The sequence below is a fragment of the Lepidochelys kempii genome, chromosome 5 (assembly GCF_965140265.1).
Source record: "Lepidochelys kempii isolate rLepKem1 chromosome 5, rLepKem1.hap2, whole genome shotgun sequence".
Taxonomy (NCBI): Eukaryota; Metazoa; Chordata; order Testudines; family Cheloniidae; genus Lepidochelys; species Lepidochelys kempii.
In genome coordinates this window covers 103,601,114-103,613,144 of record NC_133260.1, presented here as the reverse complement: position 1 = coordinate 103,613,144, position 12,031 = coordinate 103,601,114, and the positions used below count along the sequence as shown (strand labels likewise).

The 12,031-nt window shown below is 42.3% G+C and overlaps 1 protein-coding gene across 7 annotated transcripts in view; it reads right to left on the bottom strand.

The window, feature by feature from the left end:
- The window catches only part of JAK2 (Janus kinase 2), a 159,146-nt gene extending 147,748 nt beyond the window's left edge, over nucleotides 1-11,398 (bottom strand). For 5 of the 7 annotated variants that reach the window (XM_073345260.1, XM_073345264.1, XM_073345267.1 and 2 more), the window contains exon 1: nucleotides 11,132-11,398. The gene's annotated coding sequence lies outside the window, so the exon portion shown is untranslated. Of the gene's footprint in view, nucleotides 1-10,044; nucleotides 11,025-11,131 lie in introns of those variants that run through there. The other 2 variants (XM_073345262.1, XM_073345268.1) reach the window with 2 other exon arrangements.
- Nucleotides 11,399-12,031: the final 633 nt, after the last annotated feature.

Genomic DNA, 12,031 nt, shown 5'->3' with positions numbered 1-12,031 from the left:
CATTAAAATAAAAGCAATGAAACTATATAGCCACCAGTTGATTTACAGATTATGCAACTACATTATGTCTCTCATTATTACAAGTATAATTTTATATTAATAATATAATAAAAACTCCAGTACTGTATAATAACCAATTCAATCAACAGCACCAATAATGAGATACAATGAATAATCCAGAAAGGTTCCTCACTCATTACAAAGTTCTAAACATAAATAAAGGGGGAAAAAATCTAGGAAGGAACTTCTGGATTACAAAAACAAACAAGAAAGGAGAGATCACAAAAAATCCTGCTTGTTTTTCATTTAACTGCATGTAAAAGAACAACATCGTAGCTGCAGGTCTGATCTGTTTACATTTACTTCAAAAAGAAGACCTAGTCGGATACAAATTATTTAACACATGTACTATGGTAAGGGTTAGAGTCATCAGCCAGGCTGGGGACCCACAGTGCTAGGCACTGTACACACTCAGTCCATGCCTCATGGATCTAGAAGTGTGGATAATTTTCTTGATCACCAACTGTCTGTATTGATGTGACAAAACAGGGGTTCTCACATGTTTTCACAGCATGGACCACCTCCTTCCCTAACCTCTTAGGATTGCTCAGATTTGCAGTTGCACATTACCCCTCTGGCAACTAGTGTAACTGCTTGCATTCAAACGTGTACATGTACAGTTAATGTTAATAAATGCAGTGACTGTCACTGGTTTTGCTTTTCTCTTCCCCCTCCTATTTCCTGGCTCCTGCCCCGCACACCTCTTCTATTCCTCCATTCTCAAAACATTTTACACCCTATCTGCTGCCTCCTTCAACTCAAAAAATCCATTTTCCCCCTAGATCAACTAGCAGCCACCTCTCTCAATCAAGTTCCCTTCTTGGCAACATCAATTCTTCTTATCCCCCAAACCTCAAAATGAATTCTAGCCTCCCCTCATAATCAACATCCCCCATAACAACAGACATTTTCCTCCACTGAAATTCAATTCCGCTTACCTCCCACACAATTACAATCAGTTATTTCACAATCCACAAACAAATCCAAACTAAGTTTCCTCTCTACGGCCAATAGCCATACCCCCCACTACGCACCCTCCATCCTGAAAATCAGTTCTCCTTCATCCATATATTTAAAGTGTGGTTAGCATAGCTTTTAATTATAATGCCACTTGGCAAATTCAGGAAGTTCCTGGGCAGTGCTTTATTTACTCTGCTGTTGTTACCTTTTTCTCTCTATTTTCCCCTCAATGCCCTCACTTCCTGGCTGCAGATTTCTGCCTCTCAAGAAATAGATGCTGTGCTGACAACCCTCAGAGGCTGATCTGGAGCCTACCATCCTCTCTTTCAGGGGTAGATCTAGCCCCTGGTAAGGGGAGGAAGGTAGTCCTGGGAGCTGCTTGGGTCTGGGAGTGGCTAGGGGAGGTGGAGGAGTTGGGGACTACTGCTGCAGCTGGTTGCCCCCCTATTTAATGGGAAGGATTGATGGGGAGGCTCTGGTAAATCCACTGGGGCATGACAGGAGCTCAGCAGCACTGTGGAAAGGTAATCAGCCACTGGAGAAGTGGTGGGGATACAGGAGCCAATGAGACAGCTGCTGGGAGGATGGGAACAAGAAGTGGGCCTTCAAATAAACTGTCTCCACTCCTATTCTCTGCCTCCCGATAAGCCCACCCCTGAGTCACTTCTCTTCCACAGTCCTTCTGAGCCCCTGCTCCTTGCTGCTGCACTGAGCTGCTCCTCCATCTGGTGCTTCCCATCCTGGCTCCAGTGATCCACGAGGTGCGGGCAGAAAGGAGCTGGTGGGGGAGACAAATTATTTTACGGAGCAACAGACCATAGTGCCAGCTCCAGCATAATGCCTTAAGGTGTCCTGCACATGGTTTGAGCTAACAAAGAATACGGCTGGTCCAGTTTGCTGTGCACCATTGGAAAGGGTTTGCAGACCACAATTTGGAAACTGCTTTTAAAAAACACTTGGATAATATGGCTCAAGCCTGCCAAAATACATAATATGAGCCAGACACTACCCTGGTTTAACAAGTGCAGGAGGGCAAAAAAAAACTTCAACTGATCTCAGGGCAGGGTTGATTGATTTAAATCTTTAAAGTGATTTAAATCACCAATGTTAATTGTAAATTTAAAACAGCAAGCAGGAAACCTTGATTTAAATCATAGATTGTTTGCATTTGTACTCTCTTGTTATTTCCCTAAATAAAAGTTGATTCGTATTGGCTGGTAACTATTAAAAATGGTTGATTTCCTAAATATAGCCTTTATATCAAATTGGGGTACTTCAGGAGCATATACTATAGCTCTACACATTTATTTAAACTTAATATTTATTCAGATTCTAAATTTTGTCTTTATGTTCGCAAATAGTGAAAGATGCATTTATTTACTTGATAATTAATTTTTCTAACTGCGATTTGAGTCAAGCTACATCTGGAAGAAAATCTGGAATTCAATTAAAAACGGATAAAACCAGCATTATAAAATTAGCTTTTATTAATTAAATAAAAACAACCTTAAATGTGCTGCATACACAGGAAAAAACAAATTTATCAAAACATGTTCTGCATTTAAAACTAACTGATTTATTAAACAAAGGAAGTATTGTCTATAGTTAGTGAATTGAACTGATTGTTTCTGATCACCGTGACCTTCCAGGTTTTAGAACTAGCAGTTCTCATGTTCTCACATCTCTTTTTATTCATCTATCTATTTTTATTCATAGATAGGAAGAGAAAAATAAGCTTGGCCTGCTTTTTCAACTTCCAATCAATCAGTTTTTAAACTTTGAATGAACTAGTCATTGAACTGGATGGACTAGCTGAATAAAATGAAATTAAGAAAATATTCTCTCTCAGGCTACTGCTGTTAAAAGCTGGTTTAGCACATTATCAAACTCTGGTTTCAGGTGCTTAGCCAGTGACTTTCACCAGTTCACTGGGTTGACTTTCTTTAAAACTGTGGTAGCAAAACATGTATTGCTGGAATTTTTTAATTTACTTTTAATAGATTGTAGTAAATTTAGACCTTAACACAAGTTGTCATAATTTCAAATAGTATTTGAACAGTTTTATTTTTAAAAAGAAAAACATTTAAAATGTAAAAATCAAATTTAATTATCCATTTTCATTCATCCTGTCTCAAGGGAACATGCTTCTCCTTTTCCCCTGGAGCACCACGGTCAGTGCAGAGGGGACACTAACCTGAGGTTAGCTACCAATGTTGCAGCATCTCTGACTGAACAAGCTTTAGACATGACCTTCTGAGGAGTATCCTCCAAAAGAAAAAACAACAACAAACATATGAAGACAATCTGTTGAAATTCTTTTGGACATACACTGATTTTTAATAAACTATAGTGTGCAATCTTTAGCAGAGCTATCAAATAATGCAAAGCTCTAGATTATTTTATTGTAAAGGCTCCGAGTAAGGAATTGCTTCTTTACCAATTGCAACATCCTTCTAATGGCAGCTGGAACTATCCTATATTAAGGAGCATGAATGGGATTTGGATGCTGATCTTATGCTGATGAATGTCATTATGCAGACAAGTAAATAGTACATTATTGACTTAAGTCCCTAAATATTATAGCTATTCAAACACTTTTCTATGTTATTCCAATATCTACTTTTCTCTATACTGAAGCTCACAGAATCTCTGTATACTTGCTTTATTTTTATTATAAAATAACCCAAATAAAATCAAAATTATTGTCTCATGTTTAAAAAAAAGTAAATGTTTTTGGATTCAATTAGTAAATCCACAGACAGCAAGAAAAACAGACTGGCTAACAGACCAAGAGCTCTGCCAGTAATTTAGAAAGCTGATTTGGAGACGTACAGGCATCCCCCTGACCCTACCCCAACCCCAAAAAAGCCCAGCCTAGACTGATTCTGCTCTCACTTACACCAGTTTAACTCATTAACTTCAATGGAAATACTCCTGATTTATCACTTAAGCTGGATTTTCACTTCCTTGCACTGTGTTTATGCCAGTAACTGCAACTGCTCTACCAGTTGAAAACACGGCCCATTGTTTTTAAACAAATGTTCAACAAATCCACAGTTCAGTCTCCCCTTCATACGCATAATACCCTCATTAGCTTTAATGGGAGTTATGCATGCTCGTCCTCAAAGGGAAAATATACACTAAACAGTGAGTCAATCATGACAGCCCTTAGTTTACTGATTTTACAAGCCAAAGTGAAGGTTACCTTAAAAGCAAATTTCCTTGTACCCAATTTAAGACATTTAACGCATACATATCAATCAATCACACACAAAGAAAAGTCACATTTTATTCAATGCAGAGATCTGAAAATCTGTCTGGGAAGCAGAACCTTTCAGTATGAACAAACAAATGTGCCTTTTAAAGTAACAGTTTTCAGTAGCGTTGATTACCATTGCTAGTAGTAGGCATCTAATACCTGTAGCTAAGGAACGTGACCACATCTCCATGTAATATTTAAACCAAGTATTTAATAGTATATTAAAGTCATTGATTGCTCAAAGAGCAAAAGAAAAAACACACTAGTTTGTATTGCCAGTGCCACAAAATGACTTCACAAGTGCCAGGGCCTGGTGTAAGATTAAAAATGACCGTTTTTCAAAGCTATTTTGAAAAAGACTTGACAGTTTATACATTTGAAAACTTGCATGGTGAGAAACACTTCTAAACAGAACACGCAGCAGTCTGCAAAAGAGGATACAAGTTGGGTTTATGCCCTTTTTTGCTTCTCTATGATATAAAAAGGCAATTTGAGAAATGTTTGGTTTATTTTTAGTTCAGTTTGTCATTCTCCCCCCCCCACTTAGATTTATAAGGAATATGAAGTTTTGCCTTCCTTGTTTTTCTCTGTGGACTAGAGAACTGGAGTAGGCATTTGGGGGAAATCTGATGGTAAAAGAGGAGATCATACCATATAGAGTGGCTGCTCCCTGTCTCTAATCCATCCATTCCCACCTCATGCACACACACAGATTAATGATGTCCCAGAGACACAGTGCTGTTAAGGGCAAGCATGCAAAAGGCCATGTTCCATGTCTCTTTATGAGCTTTTGGGGTTTTATAACCCTTCTTGTGCCCCGCTGCTCCATGATGCAGAATGGAAGGAGCTGGGGGCCCAATGTCCCTTGCAACCATTTTATGTTTTATCTAATAAACAGCCATAGTACAGTACTAATAAATTTCACAGGCACAGCACTAAACACTCAAGAGCATCACTAATTATTCATGTGAATTTTGGCAAATGTTCAGAATTCTCTAGATCTGAAAATTGCTGGCAGAAAAACAATTTTACTGGTGCTCTTTTCTACCAAAGTAATTTTACAGTATCTATTTTAAAAATCTTTGGTCACCAGCCACACCGTATATAATAGTACATGTCACTTTAATCTCGTTTTGCTAGATTTTCCTCCCTGGAGATCATCCTAAAAGTGAAGCTTACTCAAAAAGCTGGATCCTGAAGAGCCTTTGGTCTTTATATGATGGACAGAATCCTTTAGAAAATATACACTTATCTTTATGTTTCATTTGACTCTGTCACTCTGTCTCTCCCCAACCCAGTGATGAGCTGCCGGAAGCTGAAGAACCGGTTCCTTCAGTCGCTCCGGGCCTTCGGTGGCACGTCCTTCAGTCGCTCCAGGTCTTCAGCGGCACTGAAGGACGTGCCGCCGAAGACCCAGAGCGACTGAAGGACGTGCCGCCGAAGGACCGCAGGGTGAGTAGAGCTCAGGCAGGCTGGACAGGATGGTCCTGCAAGCCGCATGTGGCCCATGGGTTGGAGTCTGCCGAACCCCTTTAACAACCAGTTCTAAACCGGCTACAGAATTTAACAACCGGTTCGCACGAACTGGTGCGAACCAGCTCCAGCTCACCACTGCCCCAACCTCTATTTAATTCACCATAGAACTCTTCTCATTGAACACTCCAGTAGCTGTTTTCCAACTATCCATTTTAGAGTTCTCCTACATTACCAGTAAAATTTGACTGACTGGCTTATCTACTTTGGTTAAACTGAGATATCACTTTAGGCCCTGATAGTACAGTTGGATCCATGCAGGCAACCCCATGGCCTTCATAGAGTCCCACAGAATTCAGTGGACTGCCTGCCTGGATGCAGTTGCAGGACTGAGGCCTCAGAGAGTCAGCTGAGTGACACAGGTACAAGATTTAGTTTTTGTAACATCTAGCTTGATTAGACATTTAAAACAATTCCCTTTCATCTTTAAACATTCCCCTGCAATGCTGGAAACCAAAAGAGTGGCAGGGTAGTAATGCATAAGAAATACAAAGTGAAACTTATGGTAAACAAATTGAAAGTGACCAGTCTATTTCACTGACCCAAATTAATGCAGAACAAAAATTAAAAACATACTGCACACTATTTAAATCAGAATTTTTAAAGATTATCTTAGTTTCAATATTTAACGTATCAAATTTAGAACAAGTAAAATGGTTTTAAGTTATTTTTATTTTGCCAGTGCCCCTTTAAAATAGAGACTGTGAATAAATTAAAAACCTACAAATGTTTCTAACTCAGATTTGTTCAGCCTGTTTCTGAACAATAACTGTACTACATAATAGTCATCTCTCAGACTGCTCTCTAACCCAAAATAATGTTCTTTATTTATCCTTTAAAGAAATCATAATCTGCTATGCTGACTTTTAGGGTAGTAAAGTCTACGGATATGATCATTCAAAAACTTATGCATATGAATAATTTTATTCATGTCCCATTGAGTTCAAAAGTATAAATATTTGCACAACTCAGTTCCAATGATCGGTGGATAGAACACTGGACTGGGACCCAGGAGACCTGGGTTCTATTCCTGGTTCTGCATTGGTCTGCTGGATAAGCTTGGGCAAGGCACTTCACCACTCTGTGCCTCAGTTTCCCTCATCTGTAAAATAAGGATAATGCTACTGACCTACTTGTAAAGCACTTTGAAATCTATTGAAGAAAGGCACTATATAAGAGCTAGATTATATTATTATTTCAATACAAGGAAAACTGGCTGAAACAATAATTAGAAATAGAATGATAAAACATTCAGATGGACACAATATGATATGGACAAACCAGCACATCACCTGTGAAAGGACATCTTGCCTCTAAAATCTACTACAATTCTTGAACAGTTCAACAAAATAGTGGATAAAGGAGAACTAGTTGAAATAATTTAATTGGATTTTCAAAAAGTCTTAACAAAATCTCACAACAGAGACTCTTAAGGTAACCGAGTAGTCATGGGAGTGAGAACCAAAGTACGGGCACAGATTAGAAACTGCAAACTTTATGCATGTGTGTAAATGTTTTCGGGATTGGGACCTAAATGACCAGTTTTCAGCACAGCAAAAGATTAACAGTGGGGTGGTCCAATGTCCTGTACTGGGTTGGTGTTGTTTAAGACACTTTTCAGCAGTCTGGGAAAAAGGGTGAACAGTGAACTGGCAAAAATTGCCGATGACAATCATTTAAGTTAAAGACTAGAAAAAAACATGGAACTTTAATAAAGCCAGGCAAATGAGCACCACAATGGTAGACTGTCATAACCATACAGCTAAGGGTAGCCTAGAATTCCTCCTTACCTGAAAGGGGTTAAGAAGCTCAAATAACCTGGTTGGCACCTGACCAAAAGGACCAATGGGGAAAGAAGATACTTTCAAATCTGGGGTGGGGGGGGCTTTGTTTGTGCTCTTTGTTTGTGTGTTCTCTTGGGAAGCAGAGAAGCACCAGGTCAGAAAACTCCTTCTCCTATAAACTATCCTAAAGTGAGTCTCAATGTTGCAAAAAGAGTAAGTAAATAAGGAAGGGCGCGTTAGATTACCTTTTGTTTTCAAGTTGTGAATTTTCCCTGTGCTAAGAGGGAGGTTTATCCCTGTCTTTTGTAACTTTGAAGTTTTGCCTAGAGGGGAATCCTCTGTGTTTTGCATCTGATTACTCTGTAAAGTTATCTTCCATCCTGATTTTACAGAGGTGCTTCTTTTACTTTTTTTTCTCCTTTATAATAAAGTTCTGTTTTTTTAGGAATCTGATTTCCCTATTTGGTTGGTATATTATTCTCAAGCCTCCCCAGGAAGGGGGTGTAGGACTTGGGGGGATATTTTGGGGAAAATAGGAATTCCAAGTGGTCCTTTTCCTGATTCTTTATCTAAATCACTTGGTGGTGACAGCGTACCGTCCAAGCAGGGCCAGCTCTAGGCATCAGCAAAGCAAGCAGGTGCTTGGGGCGGCACACTTGCTGGGGCAGCATTCGGGCCATAGCTGTAGCTCTCGAAAGCTCATGCTCAAATAAATTTGTTAGTCTCTAAGGTGCCACAAGTCCTCCTTTTCTCTTTTTAGTCTTTAGTCTGTTCATCTGTTATACAATATTTCCCCTCATGCTCAGCATTGCATAACTAGACAAGTTCAATATGGAGGGTTGGGAAAAATCACCTCTCTTTTCAGCATCAGCCAGGTACTGACCATTGCAAGCAACAGGCTGTCAGACTTAACGAACGGACCAATGGTCTGGTCCTGCATGGTAACTTCCATTTGCCTTAATGATGAAGGACACAAGATGCTCTGTGGAATGTTATACCATCCAGCAAAATGTTGTTATTTTATACATATCTAATAAAATACACATATTAAAAATCCTCAGATGAAAATACTGAATGCACAGTAGTGTCTTTTTGTAAGTCTCAGTATTTTTATTTGCTTTAGTTTTGCTTTTAAAGTTTCCGAAGATACAAATACACTTTATGGAATAATCTGCAAATGCCATGCCCAAATATTCAAGAAAAATTAAATTATAGAAAGAACTAGAGAAGTTGTGTGTGAACCAATGAATCTAATGGGAAAAATACAAACATGATCCTGAACTGAAACTCAGCCAAATCCTGCTTGTCTTACTCAGATGAGTAGCCTCACTGGCCCTGATCCTGTGCTGAGAACCATGGGGTGGAACCCTGCACCCACAGAGTCCACTGAAATTAGTGCAGATATAACCATAAAAACATGAATTTTTCTTTTTAGTTACATGAATGTGTATTGTAAAAATCTCATATGCCCCCAGGCTAAGATATAAAGCTTAGAGACTTATAGAGAAACAGAACTGGATTCAGATTAACAGTCCTCACTGATACTGACAAATGAGTAAAGAAACATTACAGCTGCTACCACAACTAGCTTCCTTTACGTCATACTCTGTGGTTGTGCATAAGAGTTTTTTTCCACCTCGTTTGAAAGCAGCTATTCCACATAGCATATTTCAACTCCTACATTATTCTATCCACCGCTCTCCTAACGACAGCAAGTAAGGAGAAGGAGAAGCAAGAGCAACAGCATTAGCCTCCTTTCATTTTCCCTTTTACTGCCCTACACAACAATCTAATGCATCTCTCAAGAATGTTAACTCATCTATTGCAACTTTGTGTAAGCTTCCTGCTGATTAAAATTTCCCCTCCCAAACACAACTTCCCTATATTGTCATTGGCATTTACAAAAAAATGAAAAAGCCCTGCAAACAGTTCAGCAATAAAATCCCTTCCCTCTCCTTCTCTGGGGAGAGCCACAAGCTATTGACTAGCATCATTATTCCTTCCTACTCTTACCAGTGAGGCTCTTTACTGTGTAATTGTCCATTACAGGGGTTTTAGAACCTTACTCCGAATCAACTGGTACCAGTCATCACCAGAAACAGGATACACTATTTGTTCTGATCCATGATGGCAATGCTTGTATCCTACCTGGCCCTCACACCACCATCCCATTTATCCAAAGCAGGGAAGAAAAGACCTAAGTCAGACCACAGCAGCATCACACATATTGTAATTACCAGGCAGCTTGGGGCAGGAAAAGAAGCCAGTCAATGTCACCTGTCAGAATCTGTCCTCTTCCTCTCTCTATAGAGCTACCTCTCTCTCCCTACTTTTCCTAACATACAAGTATAAATATATTTTATAACACACGAAGGCCATACATGCATTAAATCTGATGGCTGAGAGTGGGAAGGGAGAAAGCTTGGCACAAGACGTCAGAAAACTTACCGATGGCTCAACAGCTAATCTGTTCAAAACCAATTATGAAACCAGCGTCGCCAACACAATTTTCTCAGACTCCAGTTATTCTTGAACGGTCCTCTCTCTGCTCAGCAGACCACAAAGAAAAGCCCACTGTTACAGCTAATAGTTTACTAATATCAGGGACAGGGCAATCCATTTCCCTTTACCAACAGACAGAGAGAAGAAGAGATTACTACTTAATCATTTTGGTTTGCCAATTAGAGACCTCAGTAATATAGGACTGCACATAAAAGGTACCTTCCTCTCCCCAAAACCCTTATCTCCTGAAAATAAGAATTATTAAGCCACATAAACCCATGTCTGAGGAAACTATATGGTTCCAAACTAAGCTATTTACCAAAAAAAAAAAAAAATCAAATCACATCAGCCAAATGAAGATTCAAATACCTCCACACAAGGAAGCCGCAACAAAATTATTTCCATTTAAAGTCCAATATTTATATTTTATTATCCTCCCTGAGGCGCAACAGGCAGAAAGAGGAAAACAAATCCTTACATTTGTCAGGCACTGATAAATCTCTCACACAAAGGTACATCAGGTAGTTGTTGGGCGTATTATTTATGCACAGGACAGAGATTCAAGCGAACTACATACACACCATCCGAAAAGAGGAGGAAAGGCCTTTCCTGCTTAGTAGAAACATTCCTCATCTCTCTCCCTCACTCTGCAGCTAAAGCCTAAACCAAACAATTGCAATTACAAAGGGGGATAAATTCCCCCCCCCTTTTTTTTTTTTCCTTTTAGGATCTCTTTCCGGAAACATGTAAAAACCACACTCAGGCACCTCTACAGATTTTATGTATGCTACATCGTTACTACTCCTTTGGATGTTCAACACACACGAGCCTGTTTGGAGCGGGGCTTCTAGCTCGCTGCAAGAAGTTCGCTCTCTCGATGCACAACTGCGCCCACGCCCCCGCCGCCGCCGCCTCTCCTTCCCCCCGCTGCTCCCCGAGCTCCTTCCCGCGGGCCGTCGGACGGGCTGCACTGTGCCGGGGGGACAGAGACGAGAGCCGGGTGCCTGGGCGCGCCGCGCCGCTGGCTACTCACCCCGCGGCGCCTGGCTCCCTCCGCGCGAGCCGCAGCGGGAAGCGGCGCCCCGGGGCTGGCCGGCCGGCCGCGCTGCGCTGCGGGACCCTGGCGCGGGCTCGGGGGCCAGCTCGCGGCGCTGGGCTCGACAGGCCTGTGCCCAGGGGCCCCGGCGAGTCACCGGCGCGTCATCACGTAGAGGCTGGGGAAGAAGCAGGCTCCGGCGGAGGGAGGAGCCAAGGACCGGGCTCTCCCCCCGCCCGCCGCCGCCACACACCCACAGCCGGGCGGGCCCCGCGGATCTCGCCGCGCAGCTCCCAGCAGGGAGCGGAGCCCGCGGCAGCGAGGCCAGAGGGCTCTGTGGGGCGCACCCCGCCCAGGAGAGGCGATGGGGACCCCAGGGAAGAAGCCTGGGTGGGAGAGGCGCTCCTGGAGCAAAGGGGAGCGGGCCCGGAGGCGCTGTGGGAGGCGGGGATGTGTCTCTGCCGGGGAAGGGTTTAGGGCCCGCAGACAGGGGCTCTGCGGCAGCCAACTTCCTAATTGCACAAAACCCACATCCCCCTGCCCCGCCCCTGCTCACTCCAGTCCCCCCTCCTTCCGTGGCCTGCTCCCCCCACCCTCACTTTTCCTGGGTTGGGGTGTGGGAGGGGGTGAGGGCTCCAGGGTGGGGCCAGAAATGAGGGGTTCAGGAGGCGCTCCATCCTGGGGCAGGGAATTGGGGTGCAGGAGTGGGCTCAGGGCTGGGAGGGGGGGAAAGTACAGACTGTGAGCTCTGGGGTAGGGCTGGGATGAGGGGTTTGGGATGCAGGAGGGGGAACTGGGTTGGGGCCAAGGGTTTCAGAGTGTGGGAGGGGGCTCAGGGCTGGGGCAGGGGATTAGGGTGCAGGAGGGGGTGCAGGCTCCAGGAGGGAGTTTGGGTGT